Below are 16,969 nucleotides of genomic sequence, written 5' to 3'. Positions count from 1 at the left end.
AAATAAAAAAAGAAATATAAAAGTAAAAGTGAATGAAAACATAAATGAATACAAATAATAATAGACAAAAAAAACAAATAAATACAAATAAAATATAAATAATAATAACATGAAAAGACATAGAAAAAGTCAAAGTAAAAAAAAAAATTATTTAAAAATGAATACCAGAAGTCTCATGTTATAGCAATGGTAGGTAGAAGCAAGAAATAGTCCCAGAATTAGTCTAACCAATAAAATGAATTATGGGTGTGTGGGAGTTTCATTGCACCAGATATAATTGAAACACCCAAAATTACTATCTAAAAAGTGTTTACTGCATCTTTATACCAAAACATAAAACCATATCTCAAAGCATATACTGTAGGCTTAGACCTTAAGGGAACAAAGCCCCTTATACAACTCTCATAGGTACAAGTGAAGTAGTCTTAATGGAAAGGCTGCCTGATTTTGAGTATCACTCTTCCTCTGGGGCATAAGCATCCCTGGCTTTACAAGAATATATAATAATAATAATAATAATAATAATAATAATAATAATAATAACAATAATAATAACAGAGCTGAACAATATAAGCAATTTACAAAATACTAAAACATGGTACCCTGAATACTCACAAGCTCATAGAGAGATTATCAGTTGCAAGCCTACATATGAACGTTATAAACAATAAGCCTGGTGTTTTGGTGAATCAATCCCATGATGAAAGGGTCCCTAAAAGGGAAAAGGGACAACTGTCAATGCAAAGATCCAGAGGGCAACTGAGAGATCTGGTATGAAGTTATATGGATTTTGAACCTACTATCAATACCCCTTAATATGTCACTGACAGATTGATATTAGTAATAGTTAGAATTTCTCCATTGCTAAATCCTGCTGTGTAAACCAAAAACACCTACATTTTACAGTTTACCTAAAATGGGAGTTTGACAGAGAATTTGAGTTGCATAATCGACACCTACTTACAACAATACAGTATGATTGTTCTTCTTTTGTTAAAGATACTGTCCACTTTCTTCAAATTATAGACGATTTGGTAACGCTGGATGAATCTTTTTTGGCCATCATAGATTAGGAGGCTCTGTACAGCTTGATTCCACATGGTCGTGGGGTTTCAGCTATGTGAAGGACCCTCTCCCAAAGGCAAACTCAGGATTGGTCATTTAATGAATTTATTTTGACAGGTCTTGATTATATTTTGTGTCACAGCTTTTTTATGTTTGATGGTTGCCACTACCTGTGCCTCCAGGCACAGGGCGTAGTTATGGGGACGTGTTGTACGCATGTGCACTTGCACATATGCCACCTATCCACGTGGCATGGATACATTAATGATGTTTTTCTCATATGGGAGGGGCCTAAAGCAGCACAATTTGAAATTTACCATGACATATGACCTTGACTGTGTGATCTTTTTGGATGTCAAATGTGAACGTGATGGGTGATTATCAAGTGGGCTATATCACAAAGACACCACAAACAACATTATATTACACGGCTCTAGCTTTCATTGTTAGCCTCTCAAGGACTCCTTGTACCTTATAGCCAATACCTATGATTAAGGCCCACTAGTTCTAATGATTCAACTTTTAAGGAGTATAACCTGGGGGACAGGTAGCAGGTACAAAGCTCCCTGGGATGATCAGTCTTTCAGGCACAGATACCAAATCCAGTGAAGTAGTGACAAACAGTGCAGTGTTTATTTGTGATATATACAAGTCTATATACAGACAGTGTTCCAAAAACAAACAGGAACAAAAATAACCAAACCAAAACCTAGCCGTGTCTCATCACTAACTATACACTATTTAAAGATCCTAACTACCAAGTTGAGCAAGCCTACAGCTTGTCAGCTTCCACATACACAGCTTAATATCTTTTACCAACCTTTTGCTCTCCTAGAAGTTGTCTGAGGTTCCCAGGCCAAAAGCACTGGCTGTCTCTCAGGTGAGTTTACATTGGCCTGGGGCAGAGGACCAAGATCCAAACTGGACCATGGATCAGAGATCCCTAAATGTGTATGAAAGGAGCTTAGGAGACGTATAAACCCTGAACAGGAGTTTTTCTCGCTCTTTCTGGGACGCTCTGCTACAGGAGGAAGCAAAAAAGTTGAGATCAAGATTACTTAAGGCTATAACAAAACTTGACTGCGTAAAGCATTCAATCATGTTCAGCGCCAACTGTGACATCGGGTGTTCGCCTGTTCGCCGAATAGTGAACAATTTGGGGTGTTCGCGGCAAATTCTAAAAGTCTATAGGAGAAATCAAAAGTGCTAATTTTAAAGGTTAATATGCAAGCAAATGGCAAAATATCATGTGATCCACTTTAAGCCTATACAAGAAGAGATAGCCTTCAATGGAGACCTATACAAGAAAAGGCTTTATATATTTTATCTTTACTGTCCTTTCAAATATATCATAATGGTTAGTCATTTTAATTACAGTACTACATCCAATATGATGTCTCCCATGCCTCCTATTGCAATTACCTCACAATTTTATTTCTGTTTTAAAGATACAGTTGGAATAAGCATGTGCTTCACTTACCATTGTGAGTGGGACCATTTTTTGGCACAGGTTTATCAGTGTGGTCCCTGGTGTGTCCCAAAGGACCACACAGCATATGTGACAGTTTTTTTTTTTTATATATATATATATAATTTGTTAATTGTAAATATTTTAAATATTTAGATACCACTTATTTTGACCCCTGAAGAAGATTTTTATTTAAAGTAAATCAAAACACGCTGGGGCCTACACAGCAGGATTTATCAATGGAGACATTATAATTATTACTCATATCAACCTGTTGGTGATATATTTAAATGGAGTTGGTAGTAGATTCAATAGCTATATAACTCCATACCGGGCTTATGTATGTTTTATGATGTGCTATATTTTTAGTATGGCTTTGTACAAATACAATTGTTATTGTTCTTTTTACACATAATTAGTGTGTGGTATATGACTTATGATGCAATAAAGTCCCAAGGGAAAACATAGGAGAATGAAACAATTATTTGTGGCGACAAGCAGCATTTACTCTATTTTGTCATTTATTGATATCTGCTTTATGGATCTTTGGTGCACTACTATTTAAAGCTGGATTTAGGTACATCTAAATGCAAAACATTTTTTTAATTAAGTATAGATAGGTGAAGTGCTATCATTTTGCCATGTTTTAAATGTTGATGTTTTTTGATACTCTTATCAGGATATTGCCTGTGCAGATTACTCACTGCATTATCATATAGGGTTATTCACCAGTCTCAGGGATAGTATGATGATATCTAGCCTAACCATATCTATTGAGGATGAAATGAACCATTAGATGGGCAGTAGAAATATATTTTAGCTCACAATTTTGGTATATGTGTGTCTACTTAACCACTTAACCCCCGGACCATATTGCTGCCCAAAGACCAGAGCACTTTTTGTGATTCGGCACTGCGTTGCTTTAACTGACAATTGTGCGGTCGTGCGACGTGGCTCCCAAACAAAATTGGCGTCATTTTTTTTCTTTTGGTGGTATTTTATCACCTCTGCGGTTTTTAGTTTTTGCGCTATAAACAAAAATAGAGCGACAATTTTGAAAAAAAAATTTATTTTTACTTTTTGCTGTAATAAATAACCCCCAAAAATATATAAAAAACATTTTTTTTCTCAGTTTAGGCGTATTCTTCTACATATTTTTTGTAAAATAAAATCACAATATACATTATAATTGATTGGTTTGCGCAAAAGTTATAGTGTTTACAAAATAGGGGGTATTTTTATGGCATTTTTATTAATATTTTTTTTTACTAGTAATGGCGGCGATCAGCGTTTTTTTTTTTCAGTACTGCGCCATAATGGCGGACACTTCGGACACTTTTGACACATTTTTGGGACCATTGGCATTTTTATAGCGATCAGTGCTATAAAAATGCATTGGATTACTATAAAAATGCCACTGGCAGTGAAGGGGTTAACACTAGGGGGCGGGGAATGGGTTAAGTATGTTCCCTGGGTGTGTTCTAACTGTAGGGGGGGTGGCCTCACTAGGGGAAATGACTGATCTTCTGTTCATACATTGTATGAACAGAAGATCAGCATTTTTCCCCCTGACAGGACCGGGAGCTGTGTGTTTACACACACAGCTCTGGTCCCCGCTCTGTAATGAGCAGGCACGCGCACGGGAGTCGGGGTCGAGTGGGGGGCTGCGCGAGAGCCGACGTTATACAACGGACTCTCGTGCAGGGGAGCCGACTTGCCGCCGTAATACGACGGTGGGCGGTCAGCAAGCAGTTAAAGTTGTCATTCTCCCAGCTAGAGAGACTCACCCTCTGTGTTTGTCAGGGTGACCATTGTGAGTGGGACAGAACGTGAAAGGGAAGCCCAAAGTGTTATGGTTGTCATGGGAACAGATTAAAGTACATTTTCTAATGAGGGCACCTGTTCAAATGACAACCGTCTAAGAGGAGATTTTAACCATTCTCTACAAGATCCAAACAAAAAAGAGATTTTACTTTAGATACAGTATACTTTCACAATAATTTGTATAAAGTGAAGTTTACATTTGTGATATCCTTTATTTCACATAATTCTAGTCTTGTTTTGTATTTACCAGATTGTCTTACAAAAATAAGACAGCAATTTGCAAATTTATATCAGTACTAGTGTTTTTAGTAGCAAAAATAGATAAAAAGTTTGTGTTTTGTCCCATTTACATTTATGGTACAAAGTATTATAACGTAATTTACAAATGTTTATTTTGTGTATGCTTTCAAGGATAAGTCCACTATAAACAAAGCATAGTTATCCATTTTGCCCCCAACATACAGCATATACTTATGGGATAGTGTCCTGAGCTCGTCCAAGCCTCAAGACACAACCTAATAGAAATCTTGTTCTTCATATACACTTTCAAAGCTTTTGGGGATCTATGTAGTATCATTTTTTATAATTTTTCACAATTTTCCCATCCTCTTCGGCAAGTGCCCACCATAGAAAGCTGCTTTCTATGGTATGCACTTTTTAGTGTCTGTATCTTGCCAACTTTTTATTTTCCTACTCCCAATCTCCTTAACCCAATACCCCAGATCTTAGTTTAAAATCTTCATTGACCCGCTAACCATTTTTTTGCAAGCACAACTCCACCATCACCAATAAGATGCAACCTGTCCATACCACAGGGACACAGTGGAAAGCTAACCTGGTCTTTCAAAAAAACAAGTCTTCTAAATGACCAAACAGGATTTATCTCATCTAAGTTTATTTACTTATTTCACTGCTCTGCAAGTAGTAACATAAATTAGAAAATATTTCCTCAATATTTTTTTACAAGTATGGAAAACATCACCTGAAAATGACATTGGTCTATGCCTTTGTATGTTAGTTAAGATAGATTTTACAATATGTTTAGCCTTTAAAATGACACTAATAGTCCCAAGAGACTACACTCCTTCTTTCAGTTCAACAATTATGTCCATTACAATGTTGGTTAAAAGTTTGAAACTGTTCAGTTCCTGTAAATGGAATCATATTGTCATTGAATTCAAAGAATCATAAAGTATATGGATGGAAATTCATTTTTGCATTGTTTAATAATTAGTTTGCAACAATTTGTATATATGTCATGTTTTGGCATAAGTACTAAAGCTTTTTGCCATATTGAAATTAACTGAATTGTATCTTAGGTATGTCTTTTTAGTCAAGAGTGGCTGCTTAGTTTTGGCTGTTTTAAATTATCATTAGAAAAATCCCAGCTATTGTTTCTGTGTATTAGTATTTCACTGATGTATTCCAAAAAAAAGCATGTTTAAATACTTGCTCTCACCAAACACATTTTTGTAAAGCTTGTCTAAACAGAAGGCCCTGCCATTTTTTTTGATTATGTGTCTAAGTAGATTTAGACTTTAATGCAGGTAAAGTATTATACAATGATGCGCACACATCAAAGATATGGCTACACATTACAATACAATTGTATAATCACCTTCTAATCCACCAAAAACATGAGCTTGCAAATGTAAAAATGTACAAAAAGTTAAAAAACATTATAGTTTCTCTTTTAGAAGTGAATTGCCCTAAAACAAAAACTCATTTTTTTATAGAGAATCCTTCCAGCAAAGCTAAAAAGTAGGGCTGTTACTGATCAAAATTTTTCTGTTCGATTAATCGTTTTTTTTTAAAATCGATTAATTGACTAATTTCGATTAATTATAACGCACATACAGATCCAACTACTTTTAGCTGATCTCCTTGCAGGCTGATTGCCAGTGCAGCTACCAACCACTGGAAAATGGATAGCAGGATACAAAAAACACACAAAGGCAGCGCTCGATGGGAATAGCATTAAAACTTGTATAGTCTTCAAGTAGGTAACAAAATAAATATTGCACTGGAGATAAAATTGATGTAGCTACATAAACTGTAAAAATGGTGCGAGTAATACCAAACGGTACCAAAAGCAGTCATAAAAACATGTAGCTAAGTATGATACTGGTATAAAAATGTGTACAACGATACCACTGCTGAATCCAGATGAGGAGGGGTTAACATCACACCGTCGGCATGTAGATGTCCCATGAAGGGAACTATCACAACTCCCAGTGGAGGGTTGTAGAATCCCAGGTTGATAGAGGGAAGTGATAGCGGGAAGTGTAACAGCCCTTGTGTGTGGCAGATAGTAAGGTCCCGCCGGCATGCAGATATGAAGGCACAGCAAAGGAGCCCTTCAGATGGACATAGCAAGCCCCGCCGGTGTCCGTGACACTACTGGATCTCCGACGGAACTCCCTGAAGGCCCAGAAGCCGGCGGAGAGGTACCAATCAAAAGAATTTTAATCAATCAAAAAGATTTTGATCGATCAAAAAAATTAAAGATTAATCGATTAATTAAAAGTTAATTTGCACAGCCCTACTAAAAAGCAGTTCAACCTTAACCAAAGGCCCTATCAACATAAAATAAAAACACTATTCTCACAAAGTTAATGTAAACCCAAGAGTAATACTCCTGAAAAGAAAAACAGCATTGTGTTCAATAGTGAAAACAACAAATTAAAAATGTAGTACTTAACTACTTATGGACCGTCCGCCGTCAAAATACGGCAGCACTTTGAAGAGGGATATTATTGTTATGGCTGCATAACCCCGGTATACTCTTCTTCAGTGGGTGGTCCACTTTCAGATAAAAGTTATCTGTCACGTACCTGCTGGGTGAGCCTGACATGTGGAGGAAGGCCTCTTGTACAGCTCACTGATGGTGAGACAGCTGGCACTGGAGCACGGTGGGGTAAGAATGCCTAGGATCAGTCCTGAAGTCTGTGCAGGTAGTAGCCAGGAACTCACAGGCAGGAAGCTGGGCTTGGCTGGTAGCAGGCGGGTGAGATGGTAGATAGGCTGGCAGACTTGACAGATGGCTGGCTGGGATGCACAGCAGGAAGCAGGCTCAGATGAGCCGGGGTAGACAACAGACAAGCGGATCAGGTACGTAGTCAGGTCACAGGCAGGCCTTTGGCAACAAACAGGCAGATCAGGTACAGAACAACAGGCCTGAGTGTAGTCGGGTCACAGGCAGGTTTTGGCAACAGACAGGCAGATCAGGTACAGAACAGCAAGCAGGAGCATAGTCAGGGAGTAAGCTGGGAAGGTATCAGGAGTCACACAGGTATCAAGATTTCAGGTAAACGCTGTAGACCAAGCAGCAATAAGTCAGTGTCACAGCTCTGTTTAAGTAGGCCGACTGGTGCCAGTTCCGGTGACAGGCACACGCACGTTCACACACATGCGCATTTGTGGAAGCGCCCGTGGCCATTCTGAGCATCCTTGGTTGGCGCCTGCGCACAGGCGTGCGCCGGGGGACAGCAGCTGTACTCTGCAGATGTCTTCCCTGACATGATCTCTGTGGCGGATTCGCCGTGAGATCACTTTTATCAGTGGTGGGAGAGGGCCCCTCCTCCCGCCATGCTCCGGTGCGCGCCGTCAGCAGCGGCAGAGGCGATCGGGTCCACTTCCCTGTTAGGTATGGAGCTGAGTGAGGGGAAGATGGCCCTCACCTGGCTCCATACCACTACAGGGCGTACCTTTTTTATTTATTTATTTAATTTTTATTGCATTTAAGTGTAAATATGAGATCTGAGGTCTTTTTGACCCAATATCTCATATTTAAGAGGTCCTGCCATGCTTTTTTTGTATTACAAGGGATGTTATCCTGAAACACAAACCTTCCTCACTGTGCTACATGTTTTCTGTTGCACCATTGGCATGGTTATATCTTCTTAGTCTCCATAAAATTATCAAAAATTTGTGCTTAAAGTAGAACTATAGGCAACACTTTGTTTTTCATTTTAGATAGAGTAAGGGAGGGTTATAGCCCCTGACAGTTTATTTTTTACCATCCATGTCCCATTGGGAATACATAAGGGAATACATTGCCCACCCCCAGGCCCTCAGAACTAGGGTCCCCACTCGAAAAAAAAAATGTTTTAACAGAAAGGGGTGGGTCATATTTAAATTAGGGGGTGCACGAGTTTAGTCAGGCCTAGGGCAGCACAAAACCTAAATACACCACTAGTATACCAGTATATTCGACAGTTGATGCAATGTTGCCAGAATTTTTGTGATCTAGATTTTACAAATATTGGTTGCCAGTGCCAGTGCAACTGCTTTCTTTACCCTGACCCCCCTTTTTTTAATGCAGTATTTTTTTTATTGTTTTCTACTACACCAAATAAAAATTGAAAAATTCTAAATTCATATCACATTCAAAAAATCCAGATACAGTTGACATACACATATTGCAACATACATTACCCCCCCCCCCCCCAAATAAAAACACAAGGGGGCCAAAAAATAGATAATAATTATATTCTCTTTCACTTTTATTTATTTTATATTTAATATTTTAGTGTTTCTCTTTCCCTCCCTCACACTCACCCCCCCATCTCTCCACATCCTCATTTAGCAAGGTCGTTCAGTGCTCAAGGTCCCAAACCTCCAACCAATCTTTCAAAATTTCTAATTTCCCTTGATTGTTTCTATGTAGGTAAATATATTTCTCCTTTACTTAAGTTTCCCTTAGTTGTGTTCTCCATTCCTCTACCGTCGGGGGATTTTTGGAGATCGATTTCTGCGCTATCAATTTACGTGCTAAAAACAGGCATCTTGCTATTGCACTATAAATGTTTGTTGATATATTAGGTTTATTTACTATATTTAACAGACGTATTCTTGGATCTAATATTAATTTTATAACTAGTGTATTATTAATGTTTTGAATTATATCTTCCCAATATCTTTGGAATTTGGGACACTTCCAAAGCATGTGTATAAGATTGGCTGGGGCGCCTCTACATCGAGGGCATAGGGGAGAATCCCTGTGTTACCATTTAAATAATTTTTCCGGGTATAACATAATCTGTGTAAGATAAGCAATTGTGTTAATTTTTGAGTTGTGGAAAGTGAGACCTCTAAGATCGCAGAGAGAGCCTCCGACCACTGAGCATCTGACAATGGGCCAAGGTCTCAATCCCATTGTAACCTGGCCGGAACGGCTACTTTTTTTTTACTTACTATTCGATATCTCATACATTTGTGATATTAAGCCCTGTCTTTTTCCCTCCCCTTTGAGCAATATTATTATTTTGGAATTAAATAACTTGAATTCCGATGTACGTGCCTGAGCCTGTACAGCATGTCTAAGTTGCAGAAACTGGAAGAACCTCTGTCTTGGAATCCCAAACTCCTCAGACAGCTGATAAAATTATTTTATATTGCCATTCCAAAACAGTTGCTCGATATATCTAATACCTTGAGTTTGCCAATACTCAAATCCCTCCAATTTCTGTAATTCTACATAATTTTCATTATTCCAGATTGGAGTGTTAGGCCACGACCAAGAATCTCGTCTTAAAAGAAACGTCCTTTTCCTCTACGAGGTTCTTGTCAGGCTTGATGAGAATCTTGTCAAGCTTTCTGTGCATACACACTGTCAAGACAAAATCTTAATGTTCTCAAACGCGGTGACGTACAACACGTACGACGGCACTATAAGGGGAAGTTTGATTCCACTGGTGACACCCTTGGGGCTGCTTTTGCTAATCTCATGTTACTGCGTGTTAAGTAAAAGTTTGGTGAGAGATGATTTGCGCTTTTCAGTCTGTTACAGCTTGACGAACGTGCTATCTCCATTACGAACGCTACTTTTACCGAAGGTGCGCTCCCGTCTCATACTTTATTCTGAGCATGCGTGGGTTTCTAAGCATACACACGAACGTGTTTCTCGTCGAAAACCAGCCCGACGAGAAACACGCCGAGGAAATCGAGACTCCCGACGAGCATGTTCTCTTTTTTTCTCGTCAAGATCCACGACAGTTTTCTCGACGAAAAACATACACACGACCGTTTTTCTCAGCAAAAATGCTCTGCCAAAATTTTCTTGATGGATTTTGCCGAGGAAAACAGTCGTGTGTATGAGGCCTAAGATGTATAACCTGTAATATTTGTAATGTCCTTCATTTCCTGCCATACATAAGCAAATAATTTACCTGTAACAAAATTTTTATCTTTTTGCATAATTTTAGCCTCCAATGTGGACAACAATGTATACCCATTTCCCAACGGCAGGAGTCATCTCTGTATGGGGTCTTCTTCCACTCCCTGCCCCCTTTTTACCATGTCCTTATCTAATTTGCTTTGCAAAAGTTATTTAAGGTTTTGATTGTTAAACTAGCAATAGACTTTAGGTTCAGCCTGAACCTGTGTTCAGTCCAAAGTTTGCCTTTTGGAGTTTGACGAACAGGCAAACTAAATGGGGTATTATACTGTTCTGTTCACTAAGCCCTGATTCTCTGGCTGCATAAGCAAATTATATTTACCAACTGTAGTAAACAAAATAGGACAGTTTCAGCAGGACACCTGGTTGTTAAGGGGTCGGCATCCATCAGCATCATAACAACCATGAAGCCTCCTCCTATTTAACCGTCAGCCAGGGACAACTGGATGAAATTAAAGGGTCCAGGGATGGATTTCTGACATCACTGATCAAATAAGGACATCACCATATTTGATAAATAACCATATCTGGTTATTAATACTGACCAAATAGGGCCATGCCCATATTTGCTCAACCCATCTGTTTACATTTCAAGTGTCAGAGGGGAATATGTCATTTGGGAGGGTACAGCATCAGATACATAAATGGATCAGTATGTTTTTTCTTTCACCCGGTGTCATGTGTCGTTCATCATGATTGACAAGGATTTGCATCACTGGACTAAATTTTTATTATTTATTTAATATAAAAAGTCTTATCAGAATGTGCATCTTTATTTACTATATAAAGACCAATAACAGATTCTAATCATGGATAATGGTTCTGGTATGGATTTTGAGGGAGGCCATGAAATTATTCAATTGTCATTTTTGCTGCAGTATGTATTACAGCAAAAATGACATGTTACAGAGAAGAAAAAAACAAAAAACAGTTGTGGACACTTAAATTTCCCTGTCGGCATGGAGACCCCTCCAAAATATATGCCAGACTTTTAAACAAGTTGACAGGGAAATTTCATTTACTGGCAATTTTAATGGTATTTTTCTGTTTGTAAATGTTACCGTAGTACATTGTATAAATTGTACAGATGGGCCACTTCAAAGGTAGATTCAGGGCATTCCCCAAACCATTTTTTTCAAAGAAATAATGCATTTTTAAGGGATTATGTACCAATACAGTAAAAAAGAAGGAAAAAATAAATATATATATATATATATATATATATATATATATATATATATATATATATATATATATATATATATATATATATATATATATATACATACACATACAGTAGGGTGTGGGTCTTACAGCAAAAAAAGTGTGCTATGGATGAGACAGCAGACACTTCTACTGAAGTTTTTGCACAGGGACACATTTCACAAGAGTTTCCAGCAACATGGCCACATTGTAACTAAGGCCCCTTTCACACTGAGGAGTTTTTCAGACGTTACAGAGCTAAAAATAGCGCTGCTATACCGCCTGAAAAACTCCTGCCCCAGCCTTCTCAATGTGAATGCCCGAGGGCTTTCACACTGAGGCGATGCGCTGGCAGGAGAGAAAAAAATCTCCAGCAAGCAGCATCTTTGGAGCGGTGAGAGGAGCGGTATGTATACCGCTCCTTCACCGCTCCTTCCCATTTAATACAATGGGAAACCGCGGTAATACTGTCCGCAATGTGCCTCTGCAGAGGCGCATTGCGGGCGGTATTAACCCTTTATCGGCTGCTAGCGGGGGTTAAAAACGCACCGCTAGTGGCCGAATCCCCCGGCAATTACGACGGTATAGCGCCGCTATTTTTAGCGGTGCTATACCGCCACCGTGCCTCCCGCCCCAGTGTGAAAGGGGCCTTAGTCAGTGACCTGGTGCTACCGGAGACATAAAAAAAAAGTAGCACAAGACTATAGTAGAAAAAATACTTAATTTATATATATATATATATATATATATATATATATATATATATATATATATATATATATATATATATATAATGTAATGTGCATTGTAACAATCTACAAATAAAAATAGATAATAGCAATGGATGGACCTGTCAGAAATAAAGACAGCTTTAAATAAAATAAAAAAAGTTAAAACTGAGAGGATGTTAGAATAAAAGAAGTTGTAGAGAAAACTTCTTAGAGCTTCTAAAGACAAGTACAAATCACTGAATCTAAAAAAATGCTCTAAAATGAAGCTACTTAAACATATTAGGCTTAACCGCATTGTATTTAAATAATACAGAAATTATAGACCTGTCATCTCATGACCTGTCAGAGGTATTTCTTTAACCACAGTGATTTAGAATTTATCTTGCAAGCCTGAAACAAATTTGACACTGAAGTCATCGGACAGAATAGACACAATTTACATTGTATGCCTTGCACAATACATTAGTGTATTCCCTTCTGGAATTGCAGTATATATTCTAAATAGAGCATGGAAATTGTATGCAACCTTCCTCCTAAGCCAAAATTAAATTAGTTTTAATTTATAGAATAGCCTATTTATTAGCAATAATATGTCAATTACAGTAATTATATGAATAATTTACAGACCCATTTTGTTTCACGAATACTAATCAGAGGTAGATACTGTAGACAGTAGGTTTAGGGGACAATCTTAAAGTGGTTGTAAACCCTTACAGACCACTTGGCCCTACAGGTAAGCCTAGATTAAGGCTTATCTGTAGGTGCAAGAAATATCTCCTTAACCTACACGGTTAAGGAGATATTTGCAGAAAAGACTGCACCGATGTCTACGGCGCATGTGTGCCATAGACAACGGCGCATGCGCGGGAGTGATGTAATCGCTGCTCCGGCCAGCAGTGTTGCCAACCTACAAGATTGAAATTTACTGACACAACACCTAAAATTTTGTGGCACAGCTAAGTTTTTACTGGCAGTTCCAAAATTACAGTTTTAAGTGCAAATTCCAGTATTTATGCTACAAATAAGTACAATATGCAATTAGCAATGTTATTTAAGGGAAAGATATTAAGGCAAAAAGCATATTTCTTATTTTTTTCCCGCTATAGTAAGTAGCTAAGGGACAGGACTCAGGAGGACAATACATTAGAATGGGTGATGCACTCATGAAATTGACACTCACAGTGACACTGACAGCAGTGTGCAGCAGCACAGATGATGATGACTCCTCGCCGACATGACATGTCCCCTCCTGAGTCGCAGTGAGTGTCTCTCTCCAAGCCAGGTGGTCCTCTCAGTCCCCTCCAGTCCAAACAGCACTGACAGTCCTGCTCCTGCCTTGCCTTACTCCCGCCCTGCAGACCCACACACAAGGTTCTGGCCGCTCCGCTCGGCTCCCTTGCACCATTACATCACACGACACGCTCAGACACTGCCTCCACCAGACCCGCCCCCCCACTGGCACCGCCCAAAAACACTGTAGCAGGCACTTGGATGGTCTCAGCCGCTTCTGGACCTGAGCTGCAAATGCACAGTTCCGAGGTGAGCGTCACAGCCATATTTTTTACTGGCAACCTTTTCCTCTTACTGGCATTTACTGGCAGGAGAAAAGTGCCCATTTTTTACTGGCTGCCAGTAAAAATCCTGGCGGTTGGCAACACTGCCGGCCAGTCTCAGCACTGGAGCAGCGATACCCGGAAGTCACTCCGGGTATCATGGCGGCAGCGGATGAGAGGAACGAGGGTTGCTGCGGGGGCTTCAAGCTCATTATGCCTTTCTTTTGCAGGGTTTACTTTCTCTTTAAATTTCCCTTTGGTCATCTCATAGATTCAAGAGCTTCTTAAGGGATTCCAAAGCATTCCCAGGCCAACTGGCAGATGTAATTCTGTCTGCATATTTATGGGACTGCCCAAGCTGCTTAAAGGGTGACTCCACTTTTGTGGGGAAAAAATAAGCAAATAAAAAAATAATAATATAGCGCCTATAATAGCGACACTAATCATATTGTAATTGAATGTTATTAGAAATTACCTTTCCTTTTCAATCTGCAGCTGCTGTAATTTTCTGAGAATGCATTATGGCTACCTGGAGTTGTTCTGTACACAGAATGTGAACTGACCACTCCCAAAAAACATCATTTCCCGCTTGTGTGATTGGCTCACCAATTTTCCCAAAATTCTGCCTCAGATACAAGTCAGATTTCAGGCACCCCCTGCAACTAAAATGTCATTGTTGGAGAGATACTTTCAATTGGACCACGTCTAAAGGGATGTAGGCCCAACAGATTAACTCATTAGTGTCCTGCAGCTTTACACCTGACAGTTAATTATGAAACCACTACCATTAGACCCACTCAGAACGAACGGCGCATGCGCGCGCGCATGCTTAGAATCACATCGAATTTACTCCCCAAGATATGCCGGCTCCATTCATACGATGTGAACGTAACCTACGCCCAGCCCCATTCACGTACGACTTACGCAAACGACGTAAAATACAACGCTGTTCCGACGTTTCCGACGTCCATACCTTAACATGACTTACCCCTGCTTTATGAGGGGTAAACTTACACCGGACGTAAGCCTTACGTAAACGGCGTAGCTAAATCCGACGGGCGCAAGTATGTTCGTGAATCGGCATATCTAGCTCATTTACATATTCAAAGCGTAAATCTACGGAAGCGCCCCTAGCGGCCAGCGTAAATATGCACCCAAGATACGATGGCGTAAGGAGACTTACGTCGGTCGTATCTTGCAAAATTCAGGCGTATCTCAGTTCCTGAATAAGCGCATAGATACGACGGCGCACATTTGGACTTACGACGGCGTATCTGGAGATACGCCATCGTAAGTCCTTTCTGAATCTGGGCCAGAATGTTTGGGGGTTGTAAGTATTTTTCTAGCAAAAAAAAATGTTTTTACTATGTAAACACCAAGGGGTAGATCCACGTACCTGGGCGCATTAATACGCTGGGTGCAGCGTATCTAAGATGCACTACGCCGCCGCAACTTATTTTTTTTATTTCTAATCCACAAAGAATTCGTGCCGTAAGTTACAGCGGCGTAGTGTATCTTTGGCGGCGTAAGGGCGCGGAATTCAAATGGATGTAATGGGGGCGTGTTTTATGTTAATACGTCGTGACCCGACGTAAACAACGTTTTTTCTTAACTGCGCATGCGCCGTCTGTGGGGGTATCCCAGTGCGCATGCTCGAAATGAACCCGGAAAAAGCCAATGCTTCCGACGGTGACGTCATTCTACGCAAATCCCTATTCGCGAACGACTTACGCAAACGACGTAACAATTTCAAAATTGTACGCGGGAACGACGGCCATACTTAACATTGAGTACGCCTCATAACAGCAGCTTTAACTATATGCCGGAAAAAGCCGAACGAAAACAACGTAAAAAAATGCGCCGGCCAGACGTACGTTCGTAAATCGCCGTAAATAGCTAATTTACATACTCGACACGGAAATCGAAGGAAACGCCACCTAGCGGCCGCCGAAATATTGCATCTAAGATCCGACTAGACATACGCCTGTCGGATCAATCCCAGATGCCGTCGTATCTTGTTTTGTGGATACAAAACAAAGATACGACGCAGGAAATTTGAAATTATGCCGGCGTATCAAGAGATACGCCGGCGTAATGCTTTTGTGGATCTGCCCCCAAATCTCAAAAAGAGGCTCGGTCCTTAAAGCGGAGGTTCGGCCAAATTTTTTTTTTTAAAGCCAGCAGCTACAAATACGTCCAGCGCGCCGGCAATATCAGCAGCCGTGGCTGAGCAATCGCTCAGTCGTCGGCTGCTTCTGCCGAAATCCTCGGTGAGGGAATCAGGAAGTGAAGCCTTGCGGCTTCACTGCCCGATTCCCTACTGTGCATGCGCAAAGATCGCAGCGCGCCGTCACTGGTCCCCTCTCTCTCCTGGGAACAGTGTTTCCCAGAAGACAGCGGGGGGATGACGGGCCAGGCTGGATTCCCCGCGGGGATCCGAACCCAGAAGTGGTGCAAATACCTGTCTCAGACAGGTATCTGCACCCCCTCCCCCTGAAAGGTGTCAAATATGACACGGGAGGGGGGGAGGCTATCCAAAAAGCGGATGTTCACTTTTTTTGTGAACCTCCGCTTTAAGTGGTTAATTTTCATCTGTTGTATATTGTCCAATGACCAGTTTTGTAGTGATTTTCAGTAACACAGCTCCTTTCTTTTTCTTCTGATCTTTGGAGAATTACAGGTCTGCTGTCAAAGCCATAAAAATACTATATTCACTCAGTTAAACTCCCTAATGCTATTTTAGTACACCAAATGGTGTACTAAAATATTTACCAGTGCCCATAAAATGCAGCCTTACCTGTGCCAATGAAATTAAGCCTAACCAGTCCCATAAATGCACCTTTATCAGTCCCATAAATGCAGATTTACCAGTCCCATAAAGGCAGCTTTACCTGTGCCATAAATGTAGCTTTACCTGTGCCATAAATGCAGCTTTACCAATCACATA

The sequence above is a fragment of the Rana temporaria genome, chromosome 5 (assembly GCF_905171775.1).
Source record: "Rana temporaria chromosome 5, aRanTem1.1, whole genome shotgun sequence".
NCBI lineage: Eukaryota > Metazoa > Chordata > Amphibia > Anura > Ranidae > Rana > Rana temporaria.
The sequence above is the reverse complement of the archived record's forward strand: the minus strand, read 5'-3'. Positions refer to the sequence as shown.